This window comes from Equus przewalskii, chromosome 10, assembly GCF_037783145.1.
Source record: "Equus przewalskii isolate Varuska chromosome 10, EquPr2, whole genome shotgun sequence".
NCBI lineage: Eukaryota > Metazoa > Chordata > Mammalia > Perissodactyla > Equidae > Equus > Equus przewalskii.
The window spans coordinates 54,454,431-54,479,462 of record NC_091840.1 but is presented as its reverse complement, the minus strand read 5'-3'; the positions used below and the strand labels follow the sequence as shown (position 1 = coordinate 54,479,462).

General features: G+C 41.6%; 1 long non-coding RNA gene across 1 annotated transcript; it reads right to left on the bottom strand.

Annotated features, from left to right (window-relative positions):
- Nucleotides 1-12,891: 12,891 nt before the first annotated feature.
- Nucleotides 12,892-18,896, bottom strand: LOC139073965 (uncharacterized). Its single transcript, XR_011523204.1, has 2 exons — nucleotides 15,997-18,896; nucleotides 12,892-13,234 (listed from the first exon to the last, which is right to left on the bottom strand). It is a non-coding gene; the product is annotated as an uncharacterized lncRNA (long non-coding RNA).
- Between the last annotated feature and the right edge of the window lie 6,136 nt (nucleotides 18,897-25,032).

Below are 25,032 nucleotides of genomic sequence, written 5' to 3'. Positions count from 1 at the left end.
CGGGTGCATATATGCGCGAACAACAGTTAAATCTGAATATACTAATATACCAAATAATAGCAAATTTTAAAAATATAAAGAAAAAGGAATGCAAATCCACAAATATAAAAAGTGCTCTGTGGGGGCCGGCCCGGGGGTGCAGCGGTTAGGTTCGCACGTTCAGCTTTGGTGGCCTGGGGTTCTCCAGTTCGGATCCCGGGTGTGGACGTTTGCACTGCCTATCAAGCCATGCTGTGGCAGGCACGCCACATAAAACAGAGGAAGGTGGGCATTGGATGCTCAGGGCCAATCTTCCACAGCAAAAAGAGGACTGGTGGCAGATGTTAGCTCAGGGCTAATCTTCCTTAAAAAAAAAAGTGCTCTGTGTTTCTTCTTAAATTCACGCTGTCAAAATTCCTGTTCAACTCCTAGCTACACGTTTTTTCTTGGTTCCCTGTTCTTCCATCCTTGGGTCAATCTATTTCCATATCTGTGCAATGAAATGCAATGCTACCCCACTTGTGTCCGCTTCATTGTCACCATGGAGCTCTAGCAGAACTCTTGACGCAATGATTCTTTAGTTTTTTTATGTCTCTCAGAGTGACCACGGTGGACAGAGGGGCTGCCTGGACTCCTCAAGTCTTAGCCAACACCCACTGGTTTCCCCTCTTCCCCCGAAACCAGTGCCTTTCCTAGTTCTCGAATAATTTTTTAACCATGTCATTAAGACGCTGTGGATCCCAGCTGTTTCCAATGAGTCCTCAGAATCATTAGGTAAATCACTGCTAGGGACTGAATGTTTATGTTCTCCTCAAATTCGTATGTCGAAGCCATATCCCGCCACGGGCTGGTATTCGGAGATGGGGCTTTTGGAAGGTAATTAAGGTTAAATGAAGTCACGAGGGATCAGTGCCATTCTAAGAAGCACCGGCGAGCTTGCTGTCTCTGCATACCCACAAAGAGGAGGTGACATGAGCACACAGCGAGATGGCAGCTGCCTTCAAGCCAGGAGGAGAGGCCTCAGAATGAAACCTACCTTGCTGGCACCGGGATGTTGGACTTGCCAGGCTCCAGAAGTGTGAGAAATAAATGTCTCTTGTTAAAGCCCCCAGGCTGTGGTGTTTTGTTACAGCGGCCTGGGCTACCATGATCACTTTCCCTAATTCAGCCACCTAACTGCCTCGAGGGGCCGGGCCATTTTAAAATACTGTCGACTCTGGAGACGGATGGTGATGATAGTTGCACACCTATGTGAATGCACTTAAAGCTACTGAACCGAATCCCTAAAAATGGTTAAAATGGTGAATTTTATGTTACGTATTTTCTTACCACAACAAAAAAAACAGGCAACTCATTTTCTCATTTTAAACTCAATTATCCCACCCCACTCCCTTCCCTGCTCGCCCGAAAGACAGACACATCTAGAGCCTCTCCATGGAATAGGATACTATAGGAAAGATGCTCATCACATAGGTATTTAATGTTTGAAAATAGAACTTTGAAAAAAATATGTAGGCATGGGGTCGCAGGGGAAATGAACCGCCCACCACACTGTAAGTTAATAACCCCCAGGAATCCTGGAGGCTATTTTAAAACATTGTACTAAGCGCCCTGGGAGAATTTGTGATGAAGATCAAAAATAGAAGATACTTGGAAAACAAAATGTCCAGCTTGCTAGCTATCAAAAGCCAAGAAGCTAGAAGAGCAGGGCTGGGAAACAGAAGGAGAGAGAGAACAGGGAATGCCTCAAAATGGAGGGGTTTCAGTAGAAATCAGAAGAGTGTGCAAGGCGTGAAGTAAAGAGGCTTGGAAGACTCATTTTCTCCCAGAGCCTTACAGCACAACCGTGCTATCAGCTCAATGGGGTCCACTTGAAATAAACGTCTAGTCTTCCCACTAGCTGCCTTGATCTTTTGGGTGACTTACTGCCTCAGTTGTTCATAGTTTTAATATGGATGTTTTCCCATACTTTATGGCATCTCTACGCCCTGGGATAGGATATCTGCAGATCCTAGCTCCTGCTGCAAATTTCCATTCAGAAGCGTGCCCATGTCAGTTTCACTACTTCCGTGAGGTAGAATGGAGAAGTATGGGATTCAGAAACAGAAGGTGGAGGTTCACGCTTGTCCTGCAGTCCCTGGCTGGCTGTGTGGCTAACGTGCAATTTACATTGGGGAAGATCAAAGTATAAGTAAATATTGACGCTGTCATATCTGGGAGGACATCCAGCTTCTCTGAACCTCAGCTTTGCAATGTGGATATTGCTGAATAATACCCCACACCTGTTGTGGTGGTTACGAGGATTACATGAGCCCAGGTGCTTAGTGAGAGAACAGCTTGAAATATTCATTTTTGCGCCTCCCTTTGCCCCACACTTTTGCTCCCCTCAGCAGCAAGCCATCAAGGGAAGCAGCATTGTCCTGAAAATGTGAAGAACCAGAAGCAGCCAATGCTCCCAATCTTGATTTCCAGGGTAGGCTGCTTCAGGAAGCCGGGGTTGAGGTAGGAGATGTCGGTGGGCAGGAGGAGGGACCAGTCAACAGGGAAAAGCTTTGTAAAATATGGAATGGAAAATTACGGGATGCAAATTCTTTAACTTAGCACCAATTAAAATTAAAACTGATGCCGAAGGCCACCAAGTTTGTAATACCAGAAGACTGAGACGGGTCGAGCTTTTGGCACAAGATTTTGAAAATGTAATGCACCAAGCCATTTTCTCCTGTTACATAGATAACGGAATAGCTAGAAAATATTTGCAAAACATGTACCTTGAATTTACATAGAATTTAATCACTGAGCCAGTCCCTTTGAAGGTTCTTCTCTTGCCATATTTATACATTATTCCGTATCTTGCCATCACAAAACTCAGTAGTTTGTTTACAAAAAAGCTATCCTGTGAAATTCCACTTCAACTGCAATGGTTACTTGATATGTTTGTGTAATCCCTGAGTCCATAATATTCACTTAGCTGTTTCAGATAGAAAACTACATTGAATCATTAAATGAGTTACAATTAATTCCACCAATATAAAAAAACTGAGGGGCTGGCCCCGTGGCCGAGTGGTTAAGTTCGCGCGCTCCGCTGCAGGCGGCCCAGTGTTTCGCTGGTTCGAATCCTGGGCGCGGACATGGCACTGCTCGTCAGACCACGCTGAGGCAGCGTCCCACATGCCACAACTAGAAGGACCCACAACGAAGAATATACAACTATGTACGGGGGGCTTTGGGGAGAAAAAGGAAATAATAAAATCTTTAAAAAAAAAAAACTGATCAGACCCCCTTGAGGTTGGAAAAGAAATGTTTTCTTCCTATTTCATTATAATAGAAATATTTTTAAACAACGCAGAATCTTGCTATTTTCGTCAACAAATATGTCACATAAATGTTATTAGTATTTAAAGTCAGTAAATCATCTATAATATCGTTAGTAAAGCTTTCGTAAATTCAGTTCATATTTTTAATGATAACATAGGGTGCCTTCCACCAGCATGAGACTTTACTGTTTATAGAGTCCTAAAAAAAACTTCTTATATAAGCTAAGTTTTGACCCAAGACTTAAGGAAAGTGAAAGACAAAAGAACTGGTTGAGAAAGGATTTAGCAAATCATGGGCAAGGTATGGAGGAGATTGGTGGAGAAAACCAACCTAAGCTGATCGGACATCCAGGCAGGTCAGACCCTTGTTATAAAGCCTGGTGATTGGAGATGGGCAAAATGACCTCCCCATTCCATGCACCCTCCATACCAGTTCTGTTCAAGTCTTAGGCCAAATTCCAGAAGTTTATTAGCAAGCAGGCATAAAGGCAATGCAGACTGTAGCTTGGGACAGGCAGCCTCAGTGCCCCTACCAGCCCCTTCAGAACACTCCCTTGCAAGAGGATGGAAGGATGTCCCTGGGTCCTGTGGGCAGATAGGCAGCGGGACCTCCTGAAGAGGAGGGGTGGGGCTGCTGGGCTCTAGTTGCTCAGTGCTGCACAGCCAGCATAGACTTCAGGCTTGGTTGGTTTTTTATACCTTATTTGTGCAAGGTAGGTAGAACGTTACACTGTTTCTCATTAATCCCATAGCTTAAACCCCACTAACTTCATCAATCTAAAATTACTTCTTTTTTTTTTTTTTTTTAAAGATTTTATTATTTCCTTTTTCTCCCCAAAGCCCCCCGGTACATAGTTGTGTATTCTTCGTTGTGGGTTCCTCTAGTTGTGGCATGTGGGACGCTGCCTCAGCGTGGTCTGACGAGCAGTGCCATGTCCGCGCCCAGGATTCGAACCGACGAAACACTGGGCCGCCTGCAGCGGAGCGCGCGAACTTAACCACTCGGCCACGGGGCCAGCCCCCTAAAATTACTTCTAACTATTCTTATATTAATCAGACAAATTTAATGTTGATTCTGCTTAGAATACTTCACAGGCTAATTAACCACCCTCAAGGCATTGAATAGAAATGACTTGCTCTTACACATCATGGTACTCATGCTAAAGTATTTTAGTATGATAATAGTAATAATAAAGCCATTGTTATAGATCAAATGAAGGGTCACAATAATTATTAAAAAGCTGATTTTATTCAACACTCCCCAGGTGCTACATATTACGCCTCAGGTCTGCTTTATCTTATTTAATAATCGCAACAACTCTGTGAGTTACGCAGGATTATCCCCATTTTACAAATGAGGAAACTGGGATGTGAAATTAACTAGCTTGCCGTACGTCACCTGATTAACTAGTATTAGAGCCACGATTCCAATTTAGGCTTGCTTACCACCAGAACACACAGTATTCGGGAAAGGAAAGGCGTTTCAAATCTTAAACTGAGTCGTTTGAATTTAGACCCTTGAGCAAATCATCTACAGAAGAAACAAATTTTTTCACCGTAAGTAGAGAAAGGTGCAGAAATCTGCTCCAGAACTTCAGGTATCAGAGATGGAGGATGATTAAAAGAGTGAGGCAAAAATTCAGAATGTGGGAGTTAAAAGGTCCCTCATTTGACAGGAAACTGGAGAAATGGAAGGGAAGCATTAACGACGTGGAAGAAACTGGCGAAGCTTCTGACCCGCCAGGTAAATGAGTTTATTTTCAATGTGTTTCGGTTCCAGCTGCATCTGGCAATAAAAGGCCTACAGGGTGATGATTTGGGGACACACTTTTCTCCCCTATCCACTGAGGATGGAAGCGAAGGCTGCTTCTTCTTTATATACCCCATAAGACAAATACCAGGAACCAAACCAACCATAAATGCCAAAGGAATGATTGCACTTATTCAATGAAGCCCTAAGCATCTCCCACAGTGAGATGCTGGAGGAATTTGCTGTCTACGTTGCAGTACATTAAGTGTGCTGACAGATGCAAGCACCCAGCATATGGAAGGACATAGCAAAGGCACTTAACTGAGCCTGAGAGCGGGGCAAGCATCCTGGGAGAGGTGACCCTTGAGTGATCCTTGAAGAATATGCAGGAGTTACACAGGTGACGGAGAAGGTGATTCGGGTGGAGAAAGCTCCACCTGTGAATGAAATATGCTACAGGATTTGGGGAGGAGATCACGGCCAAAATATAGACTGGCCCGGATGCTGACATGCCTGGGGTTCAAATCTAGGGAGTCTGAACTAGTCAAGTAAGCTATGGGGGGCGGGCACGGTGGGTTGAGGGGCTGGTCGCTGAAATATCTTATGCTTACAAATTTACCACTTTTGCAAGCCTAGATTTCTTGGAAGCAAAAAGCCCTGCCCTATGGTTTGAGGGAAATTAGGTGTTAATTAACACCCAACTGAGGACATCTCTCAATGGACTCAGAGGAATTGAAAGTGTATCTGGAAAGGGAGGGATTTAGAGCTGTTATCGACATTGATACCTCGGAGCAAACACTTGTGAGTCTGCAGTCCTATATACAGCAGAGGGAGTCTTTCAGGGTCTGATGCTCCTGCCAGGAGAGCCCATGGCACTTTTTAATGCACTGAAGTGTGTCTGTGCATGGACTATAAATCGTGGCGGTCAGGGGTCGTATCTCTCCAACTCACCCGCTCCTGCGCCCAGCCCCGTGCAGCCTGGAATGAGGCACAGACACGCCGTTAACGATAACTGCGACGCTGTCTGATGGAGGTTCCAAGTCGCCAGTCAGTAAATCTATTTGCATTAAAATCTAAGGTTTCTTTCTTGTTTTTAATCCCCTGCTAACTGCCCCGCAGGAACAGATGTTGTTATTCTGAGCCTGGCATATTATTGGAATGACTTAACTGCATCTTCCATTGCCAGCTCATTGTGTTTAGGGTTTGAAGGCTTTGCAGTGTTTCCTTTTCTTCTTCTGATTAAAACGATGTGCCAAAAACCATATAGAAATCAGAGACCGTAAGCCTTCCAAGACACTGCCTTTGCAGGAGCAAAGAAGTTTCTCTGAATAGCAGGGCCTGCTCTCCCTCTGTCTTTTTCTGTCCCTCGGCAGAGCTGGCTCCTAACTTGTTCTCCTCTGGTGCAACTTGACAGGCTGTGTATAACTGGCAGTGACATGGGCTCACAAGAGTGGGGGAGCGACAGGCTGCCACTCCGAAACAGCCTGGAAGTCCAGCCCCCAGGGGTGGTTTTCAAAGAAAGCTTCTGTTTGCCTCTGAAACACCTAGGTGTATTCCTGACTTGGTCTCCCTGTAGAATCTATGCCATTTTCCTTGAAACAGGCAGCCCTCGGTCCATCTTTTTTTCCCCACTTTTACATAGATGCAAGAAGTGTATTATTCTACCAAAAGAAAAATCAGCCATGCTAGCACAATGATAATTGGCCACTGACAGCTCAAATGTGAGGTCAAATGGGAGGACTTTAGGGAATGGTGAGGACTGTGAGAAAGTAGGAGGGACTTTCCTGTCTGAAGGAGGCAGCCACTACCCAGCTTTAGCCAATCTTTGCTTAGCGTGACTGGCAGGTAGACACAGTTTTAACAAATCTTTCCATTGTTTGTTGAGAGAAGATGAAAATCCATATTTTTAGGAAAACTATACTGGTTTTTAAATGGTGGGTCTTTTTTTAACTGCAAAGGATCAGACAAAATGGCTATGGGGTGGATTTGGCCTGCAGGCCCCCGGATGTTTCAGTTATGATCGAGGTCTGCTGGCCATTTTGCAGATGAGAAAACTGAGGCCTAGAGAGGTGAAGTGACCTCCTCATGGCCCTAGAATGAGCAAGAAACAAGCAAAGGCACAACAAGGACCCTGATTAGCGTCCCATGTCTCAGTCCAATCTTTTGCCAGCCCTTACTATTAAACAGCTGTTCCTACACATACGGCTTGCTTCTCAATTACATTATAACCCCTTTCACATACATACCTTTTATTTCTTCTATTGTTCCCAAAGTAGTGTCAGGTACATAATAGATGTTCAACTAATGTTTGGGTGAATGGATAGGTGAGTGGGGAGATGGATAAAAGACAGATAGATGGATTGGTAAAAGAATAAATGAACAAATGAATGTACACAGTTTTTTTTTTTTTGAGGAAGATTAACGTTGAGCTAACATCTGCTGCCAATCCTCCTTTTTTTTTTTTTTTTTTTTGCTGAGGAAGACTGGCCCTGAGCCAACATGCATGCCCATCTTCCTCTACTTTTACATGTGGACGTCTACCACAACATGGCTTGCCAAGCGGTGCCATGTCTGCACCCGGGATCCGAACCAGCAAACCCCAGGCTGCCAAAGTGGAATGTGCGAACTTAACCGCTGCACCACCAGGCCGGCCCCAGTTTCTTAATGATAAGTATCCATCAGTTTGTGAGAATGGGTTGATATAGGAAGGGAGAACTCTAATTTCAGACTTATTTAGACTCAGCTTAAGTTAACTAAATTAAATGACACCATTCTCAGAGTTTCATCAGAGTTCATATCTGTCCCACAGCTCAAAGGAGAGGGTGACCCCACTTCTTCTCCTCCCCACCCCAAGCAAGTAACTGCTTTTGAGCCACTAGTTTGTAAGATGACACCCATATGAATGTTTACCGTAGCAATGTTCGCAGGAAAAAACTGGAAACGACGTGGATGCAGCTCAGTAGAAGAAGAGCTGTATATACTATAATCCATCTACACCACGGAATACTACGCAACCACCAAAAATAATATAACAGAGTGAGTCAATTGACTTGGAGGGAGTTCTGTAAGGCATAACTGAGTGAAAATATCAGAAAACTGTGTCTAACAGTATCCTAAGCTTTTAAAAAAATCCCAATACATGTGTATATGTTTATTAGTACATATATAATCTGTTTTGAATTATATGTGTACAGAGAAAATATAAGCTATATGCATTGATTTGTTCATACAGATTACCTTATTGTGGGAGACCAATCTGAGGGAAAGAGGCATGGGGGCAAGGGGTAAGTATGCAAAAAAGTAAAAGTAAAAAATGGCTTCTTTTCCAGCCACAGAGGAAAAAAAGGGGCAGAGGGACTCAAAAGCAAAATGAGATGAGTTACAAAGCAGAAAACAAGTTAAATTGTTCTTGTCGCACATCTGAATAGAGCTGTGCACACTTCAACCCAGCTATACTTTGTATTTTCATAAAATAAACCATATCATTCTGTTTTATGTTACAGGCACAGTAAGGAGGTAACACAGATAACGGGCTATGCTAGTACGATTTTATTTTATGCACTGGTCACTTTTTCCAAACACTAATGCTCTACTGCATCCCAGACATGCGGAATACGCTAGTTGCTTGAAAAAGAAAATACTTCATTTAAAACTTGTTTAGTTCCCTCTGTAGAATTACATAATGAGTAACATCCATGATATTGTCATGTCAGCGCACATCAGAACAGAACCCTCTGGCCCAGCTCAGACTCTGTCTTATGCACGCCCATCTTCTCCCACACTGCTAGCCCCTCCCCACCTACCAGGGACAGTTTGCAGCCCGACCTTTATCTTGACTCACCTTCTACAGTCTTTCCTAAGTCTGCAGTGTAGAAACCTTTACTCTCTTCCACCATTTGCTTCACTGCCTATTTTTCTTTCTATTTCCCAGTCTCTGCTGTCTCGAAGTTTCCTTAGTAACGACTCAGAGTCCTCATGTCGCTGAAACATCCCCGACTTCTCCAACTTGTAAGAAGAACTGAGGTCTCATTTTATTTACTGACCTAAATCTCAATGCTCTAGTCCCCCATCTCTCTGACTGGCAGGAAACTTGATCTTTGCTGTGAGTTCGTCTCCCTAAATACTGTCAAGGCTACTCAGGGATGCCTACCCCATTCTGAATGTCCGTCCTAGCTTTCCCCGACTGCCCACCATGGAGCAGGAACCCAGGAGTCCTCTTTGGTGCATCTATAACCTGGAGCATCAGTTATACACAGAGAGCCCCTGACAACAACGAGGCAGTGTATGCCCATGGACCAAAGCCCATGCCAGCCACCAGCTCCTCCTGGCTTTGGAGCATATCTCCAGCAATTCCTCCTTCCTTCCATTCACAAGGGCCTCCCAAAGTGAAGTATCTGCACCCCAAAGTATCTCAGCCATGAATGATACCAATTTTCGATCTGCTCATACCCTCACATGGTCACTTCCCCACATGGAAAAAATAACATGTAGATAAAATAGGATCCTTCCAGGATGGCCCCTTCTCTGTGTGACTTCCTATGATTCTGACTACCGATTCCCAGGTGTGCGTTCTCTCCCCACACCAAGCAATTCTCCACCAGCTGGGTGTCCTACAATTCAACTCAATTCTGACACTACCTATCTAGAGATAGCGTCAGATCCCACAGGTTGAGGGCTCAGTCCTACAATACTGTCCACACTTCGGACACCAGTCGCAAGTCCAGGATGTCACCTGTGCTTCAGATGGACTGGCTTAAATCAGAGGTTCCCAAAACCCCCTCCTTGGATTCGTTTAATTTGCCGGAGTGGCTCAGAGAACTCAGGAAACACATTTACTCACTAGAAATAGCTCTTATGTGGCAACAGCCTATACACCTTCATGAGATAGTAAATACCATTCCATGAAATTTCATGCACAAACACTTAGGCTATTGAGTAATTCACACACTTGTACATTTTACCCCAAATATCATTATCCTATTGTTCACCGAGGGCCCTGAAATCACCTGAACTTATGTAGGAACAGAAAAACTTAGAGATTAAACCTGGGCAATATAGGAGTCCCAAATGTATTAATATGTCTGAAGAAGAACATTATATAATGAAAATAAAGTTAAAGAAACGTAAATAAAGAATATTTCTAGAGTGTCAGGCACAGCTGAGCAGGCAGTCATACAAAACATCACACACCAGGCCTGTAAACATCAGTTTCTCTGGGTCGAACCTATTTTCTCTGGAAACTACTTCGGAGCGTCTTTTAAACTGCACCACATGGCCTCAAACTCTCAGAGTGTAAAGAGTACCTTGATGAACAACCAGAAAATTCCCTGAGAATCTATCTGCCTGTGTAATAATTTATTGATAACATTGGAAAAAGCCAAAATGTACACTAAACATGAAGATTCAAATTTCGAAATGCCATATTCCTCAGCCGCCAAGAGAAGAGAGAGAAAAGCAGAGAGGCGAATGTAATTCTTTGTTACGCAACTTCAACCAAAGTATCCATTTTATAAACTGTTAATCTTCAGAAGATAAGAGAGTTATGAGCAATAAAGAAGCCTGGGGAATCCCTGAGGAAATCATTTGCTAGGCATCTCTCAAAAATTATAAAATTAGCCAATGCACGGGGAGCTATTTAGACATGAGCAAAGCTCACAGCATTTCCTAAGAATGGAATGCCTCCCTGAATGTGACCAGGAGAATTCTCAGCTGAGACAGGAATGCCCAAGGAAGTTTCCAGGATGGGGGAGGTGCCCAGACTGAGTGGCATTGGTAGACGGGTTGTACTTTACAGCCCCAGTCCTTGCAACCACTAGAAACCCAGCACCAGCTTCAAGAAAGCATTAGATTTCTCCAACCCTTCGCCACCACTCTCAGCGCAGGTTGGCAAACTTTACCTACCCAGAGGGCAGATAATAAATACTTTAGGCTTTGTGTGCCAAGGGACCGCACACCATTTCTGTCCCAGGTGCTCAGCTCTGTAATTGGAATGCAAAAGCAGCTATGGACAATACATGGATTCGGCCTGCGGGCTGTAGTGTGTGGGCCCCCTGGACCATAGACAGGATAAATGTCGAGGTCAGGATAAATGCTAGCATTGAAGACTTCCCCACTCTCAGGCCCTGATCTGCTTTCATAGTCTCGTAGACCACCACTCCTTTCAACAGAGAGGAATCAAGTCCCCGTCACGTTGTGGGCACTGTGCTGAGCGGTGGGCATGTACAGAGACCATACCAAAGTCCCTGCACTCAGGGGCTTACTGTTTCTCCCTGGATCAAAAATTAAACACACCTTGTGTGGTACCACAATGGTGGATCCATGTCATTATACATTTGTCCAAACCCAGAGAATGTGCAACAGCCAGGGTGAACCCTAATGTAAACTAGGGACTCTGGGTGGTGATGACATGTCAGTGTAGGTTCATTACTTGTACCAAGTGTCCCACTCTGGGGGTATGTGGATCATGGGGGAGGCTGTGCATATGTGAGGCCATGGGGTGGGAAATCGCTGTACTTTCCACTCAGTTTTGCTGTGAACGTAATACTTCTCTAAAAATAAAGTCTATTAAAAACAATTAAGTATACTAGTTGTTCACTCATTTCAGTGATAATGAATGCTATGACAAAGACATGCACTGGGCTCTTTCTTCTTATATCAGTCTACCTGCCCCAAGTATAATCTCCACTCGTATTTGTTTGTCCAATTCTTACCCTGTCTTCAAATGTCAGTAAAAGTCCCATTTCCAACCCAAAATCTTCCTCAGTGAATTCAGGCCTTATTCTCAGTCAAAAATACTTTCCAGGCACCTGTGCTAAATGCTGGGGATAGCAGTAAACAAGAAAGACACATTCCCTGTCATCAGGGGGCTTACTCTCTAGTCCTCAAGAATTCTCCTCCCTTGAACAGCCTTAGTACTTAGTGTATTCATGGGAATTCAGCATGAACTAACAAGCTTGATCCCAAGGCCCTCTCCTTCCAAATAAATTTAAGGCACAGTTTATTCCACATTGTACCCATTGCTCAGTGCCTGATAGAAGGAGAACGAAAAATATCAGGAAATAGCAAGTAGGAGCTTTGAATATCAAAAGCAACAATCCTAAGTCCGTGGTAAATAAATAAATAGGTGACAAAAATTGGTGAAATACATACAGATGGAGGGCAAGTGAATTTTAAAAGTGGATAAAGGGAGATACAGTTATCTAGACCAGGAGTTGGCCAACTTTTTCTGTAAATGGTCAGATAGTAAATGATTGAGACTGTGTAGGCCACACATGGGTCTCTGTCACATCTTCTTCTTCTTTTTTTTTTTACAACCTTTTAAAAATGTAAAAGCCATCCTTAGACCAGCAAAAGCGGGCCATGGAGCCAGCCGTTTGCCGCCCCTGATCTACACAGACAGAGCAATACAGTGGAAAGCTGTCCGTTATTCTCATCTTGTTAATCTGGGAAGGCTCTGGGGAGGAGGAGGTGGTATTTTGAGATCTTGAGCGACAGCCGAGACTTGGCTTGGAGGCAAGGTAGCAGGGGAGCAGAATGACCTAATGGAAAGGAGCCGGGCTGAGAGTCAGCAGACCTGAATCGGTGTCCTGGCTGCCCCGCTATCTGTGTGGCTTTGGCCAAGTCGCCCCTGTGCCTCCAGTAACTTCTGTGAGTTATCGCCATGAAAAATGAGCAGAAAAGCAACTTATTGTGAGAATAAGATGAGATCATATCAGAGCACTTTGGAAACTGACAAGCATCCCAGTAAGACCTTGATAAAATTAGTAAAAGCCAAAAATGTAAGCTAAACTTGAAGATTCCAAATTCGAAATGTCACATTATTTAGCTAGTGAGAGCACAGGCGAAATGTGAGAGTCAAATATGATTCTTTATTGTACGGCTTTGGCCAAAATAGCTATTTTATAAGCTGCAAGACTTCAGAAGATAATAGAGTTGTGAGCAGTAAAGACAGCTGGGGATCCCTGAAGAGGCTACACAGAGCCCATTGGTATGACACCACAAGCGTGTGGAGAAGGTTGAACCCACAAACGGTCCCCACAAAAGTCTTTGCCTTTGCAGACAACAATGCCTCCTAGAGTTGTTCTCTGCCTCACCCAGCACGCCACTGCAGAGATGCTGTTAGAGGTGTGGTCCAGGGTGGCAACCTGCTTATCTTCAGATGGCGAAGAAGTAAAAGGCAGCAAAATGGAACCTGGAGACAGAACGACATTTGATTTACAACTTTTGGCTTTTAGCTAGCAGGGCCTGACATAGCCCCTCTCCACGTCCCAGAAAAATACTGGTAAAGACAAAAAAAGAAAATACTGAGGCCCAAAATTACCCGCAAACTTAATATTGGGAAGATGGGAACAGTCTGTCAACAGACTTCAAAAACACTATCTACTAACTGAGATGACTGATGGAGTAGATTAAGAATGTCAGTTGGTGACATACCCACTCATGTTTGCTACGTGACACAGAGTGCCAGCTGTCCAAATGACAGTAAGGAAGCCTTCCCTCTATTGGGAGCCTTATTCAGTGTTGTGAGTTGAATTATGGTCTTCCAAAATGATTTATTGAAGTCCTAAGCGCCAGTACCTCAGAATGTGACCTAACATGGAAATAAGGCCTTTATAGAAGAAATCACATTAAAATCAGGTCATCAGGATGAACCATAATTCAGTATGACCGGTGTCCTTATAGAAAGGGGAAATGTGATGGGGCCAGCTAAGTAGTATAGCGGTTAAGTTCACACACTCCGCTTCAGTGGCCCGGGGTTCACGAGTTTGGATCCCGGGCCTGTACCTACACACCACTCATCAGGCCATGATGTGGCAGTGTCCCACACACAAAATAGAGGAAGATTGACACAGACGTTAGCTCAGGGCCAATCTTCCTCACCAAAAACAAAAAAAGAAAAAGGAAATTTGTACAAAGAGGTGGACATGCACAGAAGGAAGACGAAGTGAAGAGACACAAAAAGAATGTCATATGAAGATTAAGTGATGAAGTGACACAGCTACAAGCCAAAGATTGCCAGCAAATCAACCAAATGCTAGGAAAGAGGCATGGAACAGATACTCCCCTGCAGCCTTCAGAAGGAACCAACCCTGCCAACACCTTAATTTCAGGCTTCCAGCCTCCAGAGCTGTGAGACAATACATTTCTGTTGTTCAAGCCGCCCGGTCTGCGGTACTTTGTATGGCAGCCCCAGGAAACTTTTACTCGGCACTTAAGGCTTGTAATAATGGCAGAGCTCTCTACTGTGTAAGGAATACCTTTCTGAGGCAGCCAGAGCACTCCTTTCCCAACTCCATTCTCATACGGCAAGAGGACTGTTGAGAACATACTGAACTAAGCCAATTTGGATGCCCACAGTCTTCAAGTTCTTTTGGGGGAATACCAGCAGGCTCCAATGATTAGAGGTCTGTGGGAGATTTTGTTCTGCCCACTCCCCAACCTCATTTCCTGGTGTATGTTACAGTGAAAGCAAAAGTCTCAAATCAAATTCCAGCCCCCATGAAAATCTGCACTAATGAGCAGGTGTACAAGTGACCGAGGTCCCGCTCCTCTCTCCTTTAGGCATTTCATCAGTACTTCGCACGAAATTTGCGCTCAAGGAAAATACTACGACTCGAGAGGCAGAATTCAGCTAAAGATCTAGTCTAATCAGGAGAAGGAATCCTCCATCAAGGGACAGCCTCAAATCTGAAGCAGGTCCTCATCTGAAGAAGCCACTGCAGAGTTGACTCAAGAAGTACAAAACCTGACCTGAAAAAGAAACCCATCAAAGAAACTGAGGAAGTTACTAAAGAATTACCTCCTGAAGAGATATTCACCCGGACAGTTTTATTATCAAGTCAGTTCAAACTTTCAAGGAACAGATAATCCCTATGCGGTATAAACTGTTCCTGAATAGTAAAAAAATAGAATAAAATTTTAAATGTCCGCTACAAGTAAGAATTATCTTGATACCAAAACCTCACAAAGATAGCCCACACGAAAAAGGACTATAAACCAAACCAATTACGAACACAAATTCCAAAATGCTCAATAAAATATCAGCCAATTGAAGGAAATCGTGTATTCAAAGATTATCCATCATACTCCACTAGCGTTACCATGGAACGCTGAAGTATTTTAATATTAGGAAACCAATTAACAAGGAGTCTTATAAATAGACACACAATAACTCGGTAGACACTAAAAGCGCCCTTATTAAAAGGCAACACATATTCAGAATAAAAACTCGAAGAAAGGTAGAAACAGAAAATGATCTTCTCAATGTGGCAAAGACTTTTTTGTTTTAAACAAACAAGTCATATCTTAAGAGTCAAACGCTGGACACTTTCCTGTTAGAATCAGAAAAAAAGCAAAAATGTTTGCTATCACCGTTATTACTTAAGTTTTTGTGGAAATCTGGCCAATTAAATGAGATACAAAGTGGCAGTTAGCTATAATCATTACAAAAAGGCAAAATTATTATTAGAAATGTGATCATATACCTAGAAAATCCAGTGAATAACTATATAAATACTTGAATGTGACACTTAATCAAGTGCCCAGATGGATACAAAAATGGATACAAAATGGATGTAGATCCCCCATATACCAGCCATGAGTGCTTACACAACATAGTAAAAACAATTATGCTCATGATAGCAAAAAATGCAAAATATTTTGGAAAATCCTAGCATGAAATATACAGATTCTATACAAAGAAAACTATCAAATACTACTGAGACCTATATAAATAGTGGCCAGCAGCACTTCCTAGACATTCTCAATTTCCCATAAGTGTCACAAGTGAAGGGGCCACATCAGTTTTAGATCTTAATCAGACCCTCAATGGATAAAACAGGGCCTGATACACAGTGCATGTACATATTCATCAGCTATCAATAAGTTACGCTGCATTGACAAAGAATGCCAAGGCCCAGTGGCTACAACAACAAAGGCTTATTTCCCACTCACATGACAAAGTCCTGACAGTTTGGCTGTGGTGCTCCACGTTGGCTCCATTCAGTGACTTGGGAAAAAGGAGTGGCCCCGTCTGGACATGTTTTTCTTACAACAGAGGAAAGAACAATGGTAGATTAAGCAATGACCCTTACAATGTGGTGCTTGGATACGGCGTATGTCAATTCTGATCACATCCCATTAGCCGAAGCAAGACACATGGCAGAACCTGACTTCTTTGAGGTGGGAGAGAATAATCCTGTCCTGGGGAGGGGCATACGTAACTTAAAATGCTGTCCAATGAGTATGTATTTCAGAGTGCAATGGAGACATGTGGAAGAAGTCTTCAATGGATATATACTGAAGGATTAAATAAAGGAAGAAGCAAAAATACAGGAAAATGTGAAAATGCACATAACAATGATAACCAAGATCGAACTAGTGTTAGAATATGGTCTAAATCTGTCTAATATAATATAAATCAAACCAGATTAAGTAAAATTAAGCCATACTGTGCTTTGTAACATACCTGTCCTTTGCAGCATCTTAGAGAACACAACTAAAGAAATGTTGGAAGACACTTCCTTGATTCCACTGACGAAATAGAGCAAAAAACTGTTGGAAACGCAAGGATAAACAGATAAAACCAGTTACAGGGGGCGTCATTAATATAATGCCTTCAGGCTGTCTCAGTTCAAGTAGACCAAACATATACAGATATATGTAGAAATAGAAAGGATTAAAGGATGTTACATTCATATGCTTAGTTTAATAGATGTACATTGAACTTTAGAAATATTCAGAAAATACATTTTCCTCTCAAATGCCATGGAACATTAGTACAAATTGATTATATATTAGACCACAAGGAAAATCCTGCTAGTTTTCAAAAAGTAGAAACAATGCAGACCACATTCTCACATTCTCTAACCACAATGTAATAAACCCAGAAATTCATAACAGAAGAATTTTTTTAAAACACTGGAAATGTTAGACTCTCTTAAATAACTCTTGAGACAAAGAAGAAATCAAAACTGCAAGTATAGACTGTTTTAAAAATTATGACAACAAGAACAGAATGTATAAAATGTAGGGGCTGTGACCAAAGATACACTGAGGAAAATTAATAGGATTGAGATTTTATTATTAAACAAGAAAGAGTGAAAGTATGTGAACTAAGTATCCAATTCGTTCAGCTGAAAAAGACCAAGAAAATAAATCTAAACAATTCAGAAGAAACAGATTAATATACAATTATTTTTAAAAATTAATTTAGAAAACTAAAGAGCATTTAAATTGATAAACAAAGAACCTTATTTCTTTTTTAAAAAAATAATAGAATAGAACAAATTCTGGGCAAGGCTAATTGCACAAAAAGAAAATCATTAAACCCCCTTTATTAAATAGACAGACATTACTTCTATATCAGAAATAAGGTTAGAAGTTTAACTTTTAAAAAAGCAAGAGCAAAAACACAAATAGGAAACATTTGGAATCCAAAAATCAATGTAACCACAATTATGAAAAAGATTATTTAGAATTTGTAAGAAAGATTATTAATACTATGTACCACTTAGATTTGAAAAGTAAAGATTTCCTCAAAAAAATTTCATTATTAAAAATTTCCCAATAAGAGGCCAAAAACTTAGACCAATAACGGTGGAAGAGAGGTGTGTGTGTGCATACGCACGAACGTGTGTGTGTGTGTGTGTTTAAGAACTATTCTCCAAGTGACACCAGGTACAAATAGTTTTTATGGCTGAAGTTTTTCAAACTTTCAAGGGACAAATATTCTATACAGTTAAACTTTGCCAAAATGTTAAAAAACAAAACACGGAACACCTCAAAATTTCTTTAATAGAGCTGGCATCACCGTGATGCAAAATCTGAAGAGTTAAAGAAGCTAAATGTGTGAACACCCACGGAGTGCCGTGCAGCGGCCAGAAACATGGCGGAATGGACGGTCCTAACACCTCTGGCTTAGTTTAAAAAGGAAAAGCAGAATGAGATCTACAACGTAATAAATTAATAATACATACCACATGACAATAATACACATTTTCAAAGAACCCAGTCAAATAAGCAAATGCACATTTAAAATGTTACAATAGTTGTTTACGTGGGTGGGAGAGAGAAGGGAATGAGAATTGAGTGTAGGGGACAAATGGGAATGAATAATGAAGAAACAAACATATAAATAAATAAATACACAGTGTTGTCTGGCACAGACCAGTGACAAAAACGTGCCATAAGCTAGGGAGTCTGAATAACTGCACCCTCTACACCAGAGATTATCTCAAAGAAAAAACAAAAAGAAAAGAGAAATGGAAAAATGAGAAGACTATCGGCTAAATCTCTCTCTGAATATAGACGCAGAATGTTAAACTTTGCCAAATTTAATACACAAAGCAACGTAGAGTTGGTACAGAAATTAAAGTTCAACTAAATGCTTCAAATCTATTTATCAAGTTAAAAAGAGAGAAAAGCATAGTATGTTCTTGATAGATGCAAATGAGTATTAAACAATTTTTCCACATTTAATCCCGAATTAAACTTGGGAAAATCCTAGTATATTTCCTTAAAATAATAATAACCTGCCTCAGACCAATAGACAACATCATATGAAATGATGAAACACCGAAAGCATTTTCATTAAAGTCAGACACAGCAGTAATAGTATATTCAGTACCAAATTAGTGCCTATATAGAAAACTAAAACCAGCTGAAACCAGAACCAGCTGAATATCTATTAGAATGAATAATAAGTAATATCAAAAATCAAATTATCAAAGTATTTGATATTATAAACTTGTAAATTCTTTCAAATTTATTGCAATTTTAACTGCAAACTTAATACAATTCTTTAAAGAATATAAAGGGACTTGGGGGGAAGAAGCTCATTTTGAAGACCACATAGATCACACCAAAAAGGGCCTAATAATACTGATATTCTGAAATAAAGTATTAGTAAGTCTGTAAAATGGACTATGTTACACCACTACAAATCAAGTTTTGGAAAAATAGCTAAATGTGTGAGAAAATGTTGAAAATATAAAGTTTGGCTAAGAAATGGGATGTAATCAATAAAATTTTTAAACTTTTAAAATTATTTTACTGAAGTCATGTTGGCTTACAACATTGTGTAAACTTTGTTTCTATATGTACTGCATTGTGTTCACCACCAACAGACCAATTTCCATCTGTCGCCATACACATGTGCCCCTTTATCCCTTTCGCCCTACCCCTACCCCCTTCTCCTCTGGTAACCACTCATCTGTTTTCCTTATCTATGTGTTGTTTACTTTCCACATATGAGTGAACTCTTACAGTATTTCTCTTTCTCTGTCTGACTTATTTCACTTAGCATAATACCCTCAAAGTCCATCCATGTTGTTGCAAATGGCACAATTTTGTCTTTTTTTAATGGCTGATTAGTATTCATTGTATATATATATACTACATTTTCTTTATTCATTCATCCACTGATAGACATTTAGGTTGCTTCTATGTCTTGGTTATTGTGAATAAAGCTGCGATGAACACAGGGGTGCATGTATCTTTTTGAATTGTTGATTTCATGTTCTTTGGATAAATACCAGGTAGTGGAATAACTGGATCATATAGTATTTCTATTTTTAATTTTTTGAGAAATCTCCGTACTGTTTTCCACAGTAGCTGCACCAGTTTGCATTCCCACGGGCAGGATGTGAGGGTTCTCTTTTCTCCACATCCTCTCCAACACCTATTATTTCTTGTCCTGTGAATTATAGCCATTCTGATGGGCGTGAGGTGATATCTCACTGTAGTTTTGATATGTGTTTCCCTAATAATTAGTGATATTGAACATCTTTTCATGTGCCTGTTGGCCACCTGTATATCTTCTTTGGAAAAATGTCTGCTCATATCATCTGCCCATGTTTTGATCGAGTTGTTCATTTTTTTGTTGTTGAGTTGTAAATTTTTAAAATATATACTCATGCATGCATGCACCCACAGTGTATACGCACATACAGAGCTTCACTTAAAAATGACTGAAAAAAGTCATGAAAACATTAACAGTATTTATTACGGAGGAACAGGATTTGGGGTGATTTTTGCTGTCTTCAATATTATTTTCTAAATTTCACCTAAATTTCCTCATCATCTGCCCATACCTGAATAGATTAGAGAAGTAACTAACCCAACTGGCCAGCAATTTATGGTAGAGCCTGTGTGCAAAGCCATGCTCCAATAGAGATAAGAGTTATTAGCTGAATAAATCAGATTCTCTCCCTGAATAGTTTGAACTGGAAAATGTCACACAAATGGTATGTGGAACAAGAGGCCATGAGGTAGCACAGGGCTGTGTGTGAGTCACAGCAGGCAAAAACATAAGAAACGAGAAACTACGTGTGAGAAGGAACTAGCAGGTAGAGAAAAATTGAGGTTGGTAATTAGTTTGGGAAGAAAAGCAGACAAATAGAAAGGAAAACAACACATGGAGAATAAAGGTCTGTGACCTTCAGCTGCTTCGGATCCTGCAAATGCTTTAGATCTCGTACCAGTCCTGAGACCCAACAAAACCACGGCTGTTGGTCTTAGATGCTTATGAAACATCTTTTTCTCCTTTCGACCTCTACAATTAGAAAACAAAACAGTTTACAACATATAAAAATAGCCCCCTCATTTTATAGATGAAATGGAAGCTCAAAAAAAAGGTTAACTGTCTTCCTCAAGATCTCACACACTTCTGAGCCTCAAGATCTCACACACTTCTGTACAAAATTTGTTTTGTACAAAAAATAAAAGAATCTATAAACCCACTAAAAACACAGGAAACTCTCAAATGTTAGTGTTACCACTGGTTATCTCTAAGTAGTGGAATTATAAGTGATTTATTTTTTCTTCTTTATGCTTTTGGCATTTTTCAAGTTTTCCACCATGAGCATATAGTACTTTTATAATCATTTATAAAACAAATAAATGCTATTTTAAATGGCATGTGTGTGAATATGTTCTATTGACCTCACTCTGATAAAAACCTTCATAAATTTCACCACTAGTTTCCTTGCTGAACTACAACCAAGACCTTTGCTGATATGCATCTATTTCCCACATTTTTTACAACTAAACTAAATAACCAAGTGTAGTTGTTCTGGGCCAAAGTTTGTATCCAAGGTTAATAGATTTCCCCTGCAGTGACTGAGTGGATCCAACATACTTAGAATGGTCACCCATTGACTCATCTAATAAGCATTAGTGTTCTGGAACAGGAAATATGTATCCATTTGAGCATTGAAGGCATCTGTTTACAGAGTAATCAGTTTGCTCTAAAATCTTTGTTAAATAAGGTTGTAGAAATAGGGCTTCACATCAGAGGATTTCACCCTTCCCGTGTAACACCCTTCCGGTGTCAGGCTTTAAAAGATCATTCCTTCAGAGTTCCATTTCAGCCCCCTCTTCCGAAGAGGAGAAGCAACCCAAAACACACAGATGATCTAAAAGAGAGAGAAACTCAGAGGGCACTCCGTGTGAGAGTAAGGGTTCAATCTCTTTCTCCACTCTCCCCAAACTCCACCACCCCCTGCCCAGACCCAACCCAAGTCCCCACGGTGTGACCTTCACTCCCATCAAATATTCTTCCCTTTGGCACGACATGGATGTATCGAGAGCTTGAAGAGGCTCAGAAGTGTGTGAGATCTTGAGGAAGACAGTTAACCTTTTTTTTGAGCTTCCATTTCATCTATAAAATGAAGGGGCTGAACTAGTCACAAGGTGATCCGGAATGTTCCAACAGCTTGAGGATCTATGCATAAGAAGCTATAAAAAGAAGCAGGGCCTACCAGGGAGGATACAGATGCCATGACGCTTCCCAGGCCTGCTGTCTCTAGGAGTATTTGAAGCAACCCGGATGACACTCCTATAAACACAGATACCCCTTCTTTACCACTCCGTGAAGCTGCTCCCTGTGTGCTTTCACTGGCCTTTGCCTGCGGATTTGTTGTTGAAAACACACTGCCGAGAGGTGGGAGGTTGCTACATTCAGACGACCCTCCAAACTCTGTGTTTTGATCTTATGAAAATTTTTGATATGTGTTTTTTCAAGACACAGCTAGCAAAATAACTATCTGGTTCTAAAAGTCCTGAACTTTAAAAGGCTTCTCAAGTACCAACTCCTGCTCCAAAGATAAATCTGAAAGGAGTGGAGTCGAAATGAATCATAAACATGTGGATTAAATTTCCCACAAGTACCCGACCTTTTGAAAACTGAGAGAAATATGCTTGGGGGAAGAAAGAAGTCTTAATTCTACAGAACTCAAAATCATCTCTAAAAGAATGAGACATTTGCCAAATGCTTAAGTAAAGGGGGCAACACGTCAGTTTAATCCCCTTTGATCTGATCTGCAGAGTTGGGATAATCTAAATGGCTATTCACTGTATTTTGCAGATCCTTGTGAATGCCTGCCATCGTGAGGCGGAACCTTGGGGACCCCAGATGACGGGTGAGTACCTTGGGGCAACTCTCAGCACCATAATGGTCAGATCGGGTCCAGATTTCTAAGTCCAGTGTTGTTAGTGGTAACATAAGAAAATGAAATAGCACCTTCGGATTTTTAAATTTTAGGAAATGCTTGCCATGCCAATATCACGGATAAAAAAAGAACACATTTAAAAGCTGAGCACTCACCCTCATCCAGGGTTCCAGCCATCTGAAAACCCTGGCTTTCATCACAACCAATTTCTTCCTCTCTACCTATAATCATTCCTTGCAGGCCTTGTTTCCCCCACAAACTACCTACATATCTTTGTTTTTTCTTTACTGGCAAACTACTCATAAGAATTTTCCACAGTCTGTCTCTACATTCTCATCGACCACCCACTGCCGAACCCCCTGTAATCTGGCTCCTGCCCCAGGATTTCTCTGTCACTCTTTTTACTTCTTGGAAGCACTGGACACACTGAAGCACCGTCCACTTTTTCAATCTCTTTTCTCCCTTGTTTCTGGGACAGAACGCACTCCTGGTCATCCTCTTGTTTTTGTTGAGCTTCTGGTCTTACTGTTCTTGTCTTTCCTAGTTCATCCATTTCACCTCCTGGGAAAAGCCCTTGATGGCCAGCACTGCCCACCGATGAAGTCACGCTGCTCGCTCCAACCCTTAATGGCCTCTGTTGTCTGGCCCCACCCATCTCTGCAACCTCACTTACTAGTCTTTCCCTTCTGTAGTCCACTGTCTGACTAAACTGGACTTCCCACTGTTTTTTTTTCATGCGAGGAGATTTCCCAGTACAGGAAACTTACTCTTGCCTCGAATCTGCAGCGGGCAAAAATCCCACCGATTCTCCCAGATTACCCTTAAATGCCAAGTAATTCATGGTAATTACCAGTTTGCACTCCCTCCAATGAAGTGCTAATTTCCTTCTAAATACCCAGACCCCAGCATGAGCATCACGTTTTACACTAGCGGGATTTGTTGAAAGAAGAGATTCCTTCTCTCTGGGCATCAGCTGCCTCATCTATAAAATTGGCAGGTTTAGTGGAATACGCTTTAAAGGCATTACCAGCACAAGAGTTCTATGGGTAAGATCCATTCCGGCCATCCCTGCTTCAACTGGAAGCTGGAACACCAAGTGGGACTACAAACTTGGAACGGTATAACAAGGTAGAAAAAAAAGCATTGAGAGTTGAGGTCCACCAATGAATATTTCATAAAGGTTTCCCCTGTCTTTTCACAGTGGCGCAAGGAAGCAGGCCTCCCTGCCTATAAGAGTGTGAGGAGCCGAAAATTAATAGTGCTGTTATGTTGAATGAACCACACACCCTACTTGGACAGGAGGAGATAAGGTGAGAAGGATCCATTCCCCACAAAGCAACTTCTCTAAATAGCCTCAAATCGATTTCCTCAGAATTAACCTATAAAAGTTGTTTTTTAAGCCTTCCAGATAGACCAAGTCTATTTTATAAACACTTTTTCAGATTTATGTCTGGCCTATAAAAACCAGCCTGGGTCTTTGCTTCAGGGCAGGGAGAATCATATTTGGCTCCAACATCCAGGAGCTACACTATAATGCTGTTTCTGAAGCCACTGCTGGGGGCCTTCCTCCTAGGTGAAACTTCCTTATAAGGAGGTCTTTTTTTTAAATATTTCAATAACTATCCTCTCTTTGGAGAGCATCCAGGATGGACTGTCCATATACCTAGCTCTATAGCCAAGAGAGATACAGTGAGGTTCCAGTTTATTTGGACAAAGCTTAGATAACCAGAGTCAACTATGCTTCTCGTCCCAAGGCTTATAGTGCAGCCAAAATCTGCAAGGAGCAAATGCACTTGTAAAACAGCGAGTTTGTGAGCACTTGGGGAAACTGTCACCTGTAAGACTGCACAGGCGCGTCCTGCCTGAGTCATCTGAGTGATAAGAATGAACTCTGGATCAAAGATGATGTCTGCAGGAGGCGTAAGGACTCCAAACGAGGCCATGGTGAACACATCCAGGTCTTGAGGGAAAATAAGCCTGTTCCCACTGGTCTCTGTGGGGATCAAGCCCAGAGGACCTTTTAGGGCTGGGACAATGGGGAAAGCATAATTGATGGAATGACAAATATAACATAATTGAACTCCCTTCATTTAGAGATCTTTTTCTCATATTCTGGCCTGCCTTGTTGTTCCTTTCAGGAAGCTGTCATCAGTAACTGTGAACCCTGGAAAGACTTGTTTTTTGAAGTAGCTAATTGGAGAGGAGAACTTGAACCCCATAGCCGGTGGAAAATAAGATCAAAACAGAAGCTCCGTCTCCAGATCTAGGTGGCACGTAGCACCTACGCTGCAATCGTTTCCTCCCGCCCCTCACCCTGGAATTGGCAGAAGAAAATAAAATAGTTTATAATTATACTAAAAAACAAGAGGTGCCCTCGGTAGACCAGAAATTAGCAGAATATGCCAAAAGAGAGAAGACAAGGACAATTCAATGGCAGAAGAGGACAGGTGCAGCCTCCCACTCCCCCGTCGGCTTCCCCACCAGACCCCTCACCATCTTGTTCAAGTTTAAGACCATGGCTTAAACTGATCATTCTTTT